An 8,629-nucleotide genomic window follows, 5' to 3' on the forward strand; every position below is an offset into this window, starting at 1 on the left:
TTTGAAACTATTTGATCAAACGATTTTTTTTTAATATCTCTTAAAAATAAGCAGTAAACAAAAATGTGGTTTTATTTGAAAATAATATTATATAAGTAGAATATAATTTATCGATATTTTTTTGATGTAATTGGAAGATATTATAGTCAATAAAATATATGAAAAATAAATAAAACACTTCAATAATACTAATTATAAAACCCTTTAACAAAAAAAAAAAAAAAAAAAAAAAAAAAATAATACTAATTATAAACTATTTTTAGTCAATTAAACATATATCAGTTTATGTTTCTCAATTATTTTATGTAATCTTCTAAGAAAATAGATAGATATATAAAAATACTTCTATTAGTTTGAATTTTTTTTGTATAGTTTAAAATTATGTTTTAAAATAAATGTTATTTCTTTATCTAATATCAAGATTCAAGATTATCTGTGTAAATTTTTCTTAATGAAATCACATCATATACAAATTCATGTTTTTCAACTAAGAAAATATAGATATAAATAAAGTATTTTATTACTTCAAAAGTATATTTTATGTTATTTAAAAATATTCTTTAAATGTAATATTACTATATATACATATATTTTCGTTTTCAATTTGTTTTTTTTTTTAACTTTATAAAAAAATTTCCTTTTTTATTATAGGTATATTTTTTGGAACTTTTTTAAATGGAAACTAAATAAAAAAATAAATAAGTATTTAATATTTTTAATTCATTAAAGGTATCAGTGTAATCAACCATCGTGAGAGTTAATATGATAGCGACACATAAGAAACTGACTTCTCAAATAATATTATAGAGATTTACTTTTATCTCGAGTTCTAAAAAATATTAAACAAAAATAATTGTCATAATAAACTTTATATAAAATTCTCTATCTTTTAAGATCCATGTATATATATATATATATATATATATTATATTAATGTGTAAACAAAATGTGGACGTGGACACCAAAGCGTAGATAACAAAATTATAAATTAGTTGTGGACATGAATATCTTAAGAGAATTATAAACTAGTTGTGGATATGGACAATATTCCTTTGATTCCACTCATCATCTCGAGATCTAAATTCAACTCTAATCAAAATTACATTCATCCACATCATGACAAAGCACAAATTCCTTAGATCAGAAATCTCTGACATGCAAGATCTATTACTCTCCGACAAAAAGTAAACGCTTCTTCGATTTTTCTTTCCGCTCATACTCACAATATCATCTCTTTCTCATCTTGATTGAAGTTTAATTGCAGATAATTAATCAATTGAGCTGAAGAAGCCAAGTGTTTGAATTGGAGATAACAAAATCCATGTCCACGTTTTATGGTATAATTTTAGTAACATGAGTCCATGTCCACGTATTGTTGTATAGTTTTATGGAATCAAAACATAGTGTTTATCCACGTTATCTACTATAAACACATTAACATCACATATCCACATATTACTCATCACTCATCCACACATGACCCGTCCACAAATAACCCAACCACCCATCAATCGTCCACAAATCATCCATCCACAAATGTCTTTTACCCTTTAATAAAACTTTTTTTTGGTGATTTTACTCATTGAGAACTATTTTTGTGATAAAAACTTAAAAATGGTTATCATAGGGAATTTCTATTAAAATAAATGAAAACAGAGAAAAAAAGAATAAAGCCCTTTTCGTTTGTACATCTGGAAGATGCATCCAGATGGTCCATCTAGATGTCTTATCTAGATGTTTCATCTCGGTGTTGTTTGTTTCTTCATTTCGTTCATGCATCCAGATGAATCATCAGAATACATCTATGTTCGTTTGCTTTTCATTTTTTAACTTGCATCTGCATCCAGGTGAACTTGTTAATAAAATGACTAAAATAATTTTTTTTTATGTTTCGGCAGAAAATTGCATTTTTACGGTTTTGGCGGAAAATATTTTTGTGGTTTTTGAAGAAAAATGTGTTTTTGACGAAAAGGTGCATTTTTGTGGTTTTGGCGGAAAATACGTTTTTATGGGTTTGACGGAAAATATTTTTTTTATGGGTTTGGCGGAAAATAAGTTTGTGCGGTTATGATGGGAAATGTACGTTTTGCGGTTTTGGCGAAAAATGTGTGTTTTGACGAAAAAGTGTGTTTTCCGGGTTTGACGGGAAAAGTTTTTTTCCACGATTTTGGCGGAAAAATGCATTTTTGCAGATTTGGCGGGAAATGTGCATTTTAGTTTTTTTTTTACAGGAAAACTGCATTTTAGCGTTTTTGACGGAAATTATTTTTTCGGTTTCGGCGGAAAAATACGTTTTCCAGTTTTGGCGGGAAATGTGTTTTTCGGTTTGGGCAGGAAAATACGGTTTTCAAGTTTTGGCGGAAAACACGTTTTTCCGGTTTTGGCGGGAAAACACATTTTTCCGGTTTTGACGGGAAAATACGTTTTTCCGGTTTTGGCGGGAAAATATGTTTTCGGGTTTTGATGGGAAAATACGTTTTTCCAGTTTTGGCGGGAAAATACGTTTTTCCAGTTTTGGCGGATAAATACATTTTCTCAGGTTTCGGCGGAGAAATGTGTTTTTTTTTTCGGTTTTGGTGTGGAATTGAGTTTTCCGGTTTTGGCGAGAATATGCATTTTTACGGTTTTGGCGGGGAAATGCGTTTTCTGGTTTTGGCAGGAATATGCATTTTTCCGGTTTTGGCTGGAAAATGTGTTTTTCTAGTTTTGGTGAAAAAATAAGTTTTTCTAGTTTTGGCGGGAAAATATGTTTTTCCGGTTTTGGTGGGAAAATGTGTGTTTCTAGTTTCGGCGAGAAAATGTGTTTTTCGGTTTTGGCGGGGAAATTGCGTTTTTCGGTTTTGGCGAGAAAATGCATTTTTCGGTTTTGGCGGGAAAATTGTGTTTTTTGGGTTTTGGCTGGAAAATGCGTTTTTCGGTTTTGGCGGAAAATATGTTTTCTGGTTTTGGCCGAAAAGTGCGGTTTTACTAGTTTGGTCGTAAAGTGTGTTTTTATGGAAATGTGCAATTTAAGTTTTTTTTTTGGAAAAATGCATTTTGCGGTTTTGACGGAAAAGTGTGTTTCTCAGTTTTTGTGGAAAAATGTATTTTCCGGTTCTAGTGGAAAAATGTATTTGCAAAAAAAAAAAATAGGATTTACGGTTTGAAAATAATATTTTGATTTTAAAAGGTCATCATTTGAGTGATAATTTGAGATGAGTTTTTAAAAGTCCAGCTAGGTGAACCATCTGGGTGAAAATGCAAATCGGTGAGCAAACGAACAGCACCTAAAGGTATACATACCATTTGACGAGGAATTGTTCACCTGAAGGTGGCTCCAAGAAGTGGACTGTCTTGGTAAACGTATTTACCTCCAACTGGCTTTCATCAAATACTTAGTTAAATCTTCAGTCCACAAGCCAATGAACTCGGGACGATCCAAAGAGTACAAGTAAGCTCCTCCAGGAATTGGAACGTAGAGCCTTTCATCTTTCTTAGAATACATGAGTCTCGAGGTTGTGTATATAGACGAAGCCATGTAGTTTCAATCAATCCACGTAGGTTTGTATGAGCGCCTAAAAAGCTTAATCTTAGAGCCATAGAGCTTGACAGCCAGTACCCAATCTTCATCCTCTAGGTCGAGATAAGAGTCATTGCGTTACAGACTTCATTCACCAGTGCCAGGTCCTTAATCACGATGTGTTTTTGCTCCGACCGTGTTGGGGGTGGATTTACATCTTCTTCAAGGTCCATTAGACATTGAACTAGGCCCATGTTGCTAGGAAGCCCTAGGCTTCATCTTTCTATAAATAAGGAGCTCTTCCTTATGAGAAAGGATATCATTTTCTCTCCATTTTACACTTAGAACACATCTTGTAAAGAGTTCATGATTATTAGATTTACTTTACACTAGTAATCATACTTGTAATACAATCTTTAATCAATAAACTCTTTTTATGTTCATTTCCCATTTGATTTCATCTAAAGATTTCTCCTAAGCCTCAAGAATCTAATTCTCATTCTTAGATTCTTTTATTGTATTGATTCAACCAAAAACACCAGCATAAACATCATTTTTGGATCAAACAGTTGGCGCTAGAAGGAGGGGGCAAGGAGAACCATCTTTAAAGCATATCAACTTTGGAAAAATTCTAGATCTATCTTCATCTCAAGCTAAAAGATAAAGCTTTCTCATGAAAGCTTTGTTTTTGTTGGGGATGGGACTCTCATCAAGCACTTGGTCGGAGTATTGAAATCATCTTTGAAAAAGATAAGTTTCACAATCTCATCTCATTATTAAAATTCGATTGATGTTATGCATAATCGTAGACATACGCTTAATTTATCAAAGGAATGGGGATAATAAAAAAATATTATTTATGACCTTAGGATGATTTTTGACCGACGACTCCCAGAGAACTCCGGAGGGGACTCGTAGACAGACGCCGTCGATGTTCTTTTCTCATGTTCGTTGGCTTCCATTCCATCGCCGCCAACAACGAGCTAGCCTGTGACGGAAGGAGAGATCGAGCAGAGCTGTTTCGTTGTGTTCCGTCTACGGACAAGGCTTCTCCTGCAGTAGCCGTACCGTCCAGATGGAGCTCCGGCAAAGGAAACAGAGTGGGTCACGGGTCGATCCTTGAGCCGACGAGACTCAGACAACTTCTAATCTCCGGCGAGTTTGTAAAAGGACGAGGTCGTCATTGCTTCCTCAGATACGTCGAGCTCCATTCTGTTATCGCCTACAACAGGCCAGATTGGACAAGAACAACGATTATCGTTGATTCCTGATAGATTGCGACCAAGGTCAAGACTTGATCTCGACAACACCGGCAATCTCGTCAGTCAAGATCCTAGCAGCTCGTCATCAGAAGATTCGATCTCGGCCACTCCTTGTTGAACGGTTCATGCCAGCGCGGAAACCTCTACCGAAGACAAGCTAGGTTTTTCGAGGGTTCCTGTAGAGAGCGTTCATGCCTGTCAAAGTGTCTTCAGTCTCCAGATTGGAGCCACCGCTTTGCTCGCGGCAGAGACGGGGGTCGGAGATTTGATCCTGGTGGCGTTTAGAGCAAACTCTCCCAACAAGCTTAATCTCATCAGCGCTGCGGACTTGATCTCTGGAAAGCTCAACACTTTATCTCGTCACAAGATTCTCCTCGCCACGACTCGCTTTGCGAAAGTGAATAGGCTTCCGAGAAGGAGATGAGTGTTGAGTTCAAGCTCCATTAATGGAAGTAACCAGCTTTACCTCTCTCTGTCAATCTCGAGCTCCATACCTCGTCACCACAACCACCTTGTGCTCATCACGAGGTCTCGGAGGCAGAGGATCGATCTACGTCCAGTACTCGGGACGGTCATCACCTGCTTGGCACGAGCGATAGAATAGGAGGAGTGTTCCTCCATGACGAGGGGAAGCATCAATTGGTCATGATCATGCCGACGCCAAGCTCTCCAACAAGGTCGTGCTTCTTCAGGGAACATCTCGTCTCACTCCGTCAATGGCTGTTCTCTCGTTATGACAGAATCCTTGAGCTCGTGCGGTTTAAACGCCGGACAACAGGCACGTGCTTTACTCGGCACTGGCCACGTCTTCAAGCGCTCCACCGCTAGAAGCTTGTTCCTGGCTTCAAGCACTGCTTCAAAACTCCAAAAGGAACAGAAGAAAACAGAGGACATGACCATTGTGGTCTCTCTTCACGGTCCACTCATGGTCATCTACAATTAAAAAAAAAAAAGATAAGTTTTCGAACCTTGGAATATGACCTACTATTATTAGAAGTTGCGTTGCTAAATAATCACTAGATCATCATACTAAGATTATGAGCTCCGCCTTGTCTCGTAACGTCTTTAGAAAGTTAATTGTCTAGCTTTTTCTTCTCGTGAATATACATGTTAAACATTACTATACATACGTATATCACGCTTTGACCATATTATTTTTATGGTCACAGGAGGAGAAGAAGCCAAGCTTTCTTCAAACATTACATCATGAAGCCACACGATGAGCTTGGCAACGACTTGATCTCGGCATCCCGTTATCAAACTATTCATTCTCGGAGTCTAGCTCTCAAGGATGACGAACTCATCAAATACGTGTTTCTCCAACGATCATCAAGCCAACAACTTGTTCGGCACACACGATCTCAACACGAGACTTCGGGTCGGCAATAGTTCGGTAAACATGTATTTTAGGCACGAGTTTAAATTGAACTTGCTTTTTATTAGGCACGAGTTTGCGGTCGACTCGCTTATTGTTAGACACGAGTTTACAAAAACTCATCTTTGGCTAGGCATGAGTTTACAGAAGCTCTCCATCCACTAGGCACGAGTTCTCGGTAAACTCGCCTCTGTCTTAGCATGAGTCAAGTAAACTCGTCTTTCGCTAAGCACGAGTTTAAAGCAAACTTGCTTTTTACTAGGCACAAGTTCGAAATAAACTCGCCTAAATGTGTCTAGTTCATTGTCTAAATAAACCCTATTCGTAAACTTCGCAGAGATCGATTCCATCTCTCTCAACGAACTTGGGGGACTTATTGTTGGGGGTGGATTTACATCTTCTTCAAGGTCCATTAGACATTGAACTAGGCCCATGTTGCTAGGAAGCCCTAGGCTTCATCTTTCTATAAATAAGGAGCTCTTCCTTATGAGAAAGGATATCATCTTCTCTCCATTTTACACTTAGAACACATCTTGTAAAGAGTTCATGATTATTAGATTTACTTTACACTAGTAATCATACTTGTAATACAATCTTTAATCAATAAACTCTTTTTATGTTCATTTCCCATTTGATTTCATCTAAAGATTTCTCCTAAGCCTCAAGAATCTAATTCTCATTCTTAGATTCTTTTATTGTATTGATTCAACCAAAAACACCAGCATAAACATCATTTTTGGATCAAACAGACCGTGAGTGTTTTCCTATGGATATGCGGCCATCGGAAGAATTTTTGCCTGAACTTGCAAGCTTAAGCATGTAGTCTAGTAACATGTACGGGTAGATTGGCATAGACGAGAACCACCGAACTACGTACTTGTTGTGTCTCTGCAGCGTGTAGTTAATTAGTACACTGACCTAATCGTATAGACAAAGACGAAAGAAATGCTTACGAGGATACTTTTGCAGACAAGGGGCTTCCTGATTCGGCTGAGAAGTTGGGACATTTTTTAGAAAATTTCAATACTAATTTGGTGATTTCTTGTGTTTTTTTTCTCAAGTTCTCAAGTGTATTATCTAATAGAGATGAAAAGTACAAGCCTTGGATAACAAGTTTACATTAAAAGCAATATTAAGAGAAAAATAAACTTAAAGAAATAAAAATGTTTGGAGACCAAGTTAAACCAATTAAAAGGTTATAACAAATTTTAAGATCTTATACAGAAACTTTAAGAGATAGTCAAAACAAGCCTTAGACACCAAGTTGAAACACATTTTCATAAAAATAAAAGAAGTAAATTACATGATAACTTACCCAAGTGCATGTGCATCTAGGACTGGAACTTGTGTCCGTTAGTGTTCAACCGGTTAGAGAGTTGTTTTTCGACACTACCGGACCCGAGTTCCAGTACTAGATGCTACGAGAAAATGTCAGGATTATATGCAGTAAAAGCATTTGACACCACTGGAAAATTTCATGCATCCTAGTTTTTCTAAAGAAAGACAAATAATTGATTTATAATTAACTTTTTTTTAGAAACTAACCAGTTTTATTTATTTCATGATAATCTGAATACTAAGGCTTCTTTTATATGGACTTACACTTATTTAAAAGGAAATGATGTAGTGTAGCTATAACTTGAAACAAAAAAGAAATTATCGGTTAGAAATATAGAGGAAGGGCGTGAGGCCAGTAAGGGAACTCGGAGGACCTTAATGATAAAACACTAATGAAACACTCAAGTAAACCATCTTTGTTGTAAAACCAAATGAAAAAAGATATTGCAACATCATGTGGTGATATCGTAAACACTAAAGTTATATCCTATTAAACAGATGCAGTACGTGTGAGACCAGGATTCGAGCTTAAGCATGTAGTCTAGTAACATACACTAGAAACTCTATAAATAAACACTTAATAAATTAATAAACATGGTAAATTAATACATTCTTCCGGATCTAAATTGGGTCTATGGAAAATATAACATAATTCGATAAAATAATAAGATAATAATCTATAGAAAATTTCTAGCTAAATATTATAGAGAGTATTGGACCAGAAACTGAGAAGATGATAAGGCCCACAATGAAGGATGATGCGAAGCCCAGCTCCAGCTTTTCTTTTTTCTCTGTTACGGCGTTGAATGCTCAAAGATCATGTAAAGCGAGTGCAACGAGTACGACAAGGCCAGCTCACTATCCTGCAACGTCTAATAGATTCGATTGTCTTATTCACTTTTCAATCATGTGTTGACACTGCCTTACTAGATGAAGGAGTGACTCTTGTATAAATAGAGAATGACGTTGTATGAGATCTTAAAGCTGAATAAAAAGACTAAAGTTTCCACTTCTGTATGAGGTTTCTCGTTAGATTCACATGGTATCAGAGCTCCATGGCTCAGATACTTTGTAAGCTGCTTCTCTAATCATTTCACAATGTGTTACTCTAAAACTTTCCTTTTCAAACTATCTGCTTTGAAAAACTCAGTTTGA

At 35.9% G+C, this 8,629-nt stretch overlaps 1 long non-coding RNA gene across 1 annotated transcript; it reads left to right on the top strand.

Annotated features, from left to right (window-relative positions):
- Window positions 1-3,714: 3,714 nt before the first annotated feature.
- LOC117131775 lies at window positions 3,715-6,761 on the top strand. Its single transcript, XR_004455115.1, has 2 exons — window positions 3,715-6,154; window positions 6,474-6,761. It is a non-coding gene; the product is annotated as an uncharacterized LOC117131775 (long non-coding RNA).
- The last annotated feature ends 1,868 nt before the right edge of the window (window positions 6,762-8,629 follow it).

The sequence above is a fragment of the Brassica rapa genome, chromosome A02 (assembly GCF_000309985.2).
Source record: "Brassica rapa cultivar Chiifu-401-42 chromosome A02, CAAS_Brap_v3.01, whole genome shotgun sequence".
Classification (NCBI taxonomy): Eukaryota; Viridiplantae; Streptophyta; class Magnoliopsida; order Brassicales; family Brassicaceae; genus Brassica; species Brassica rapa.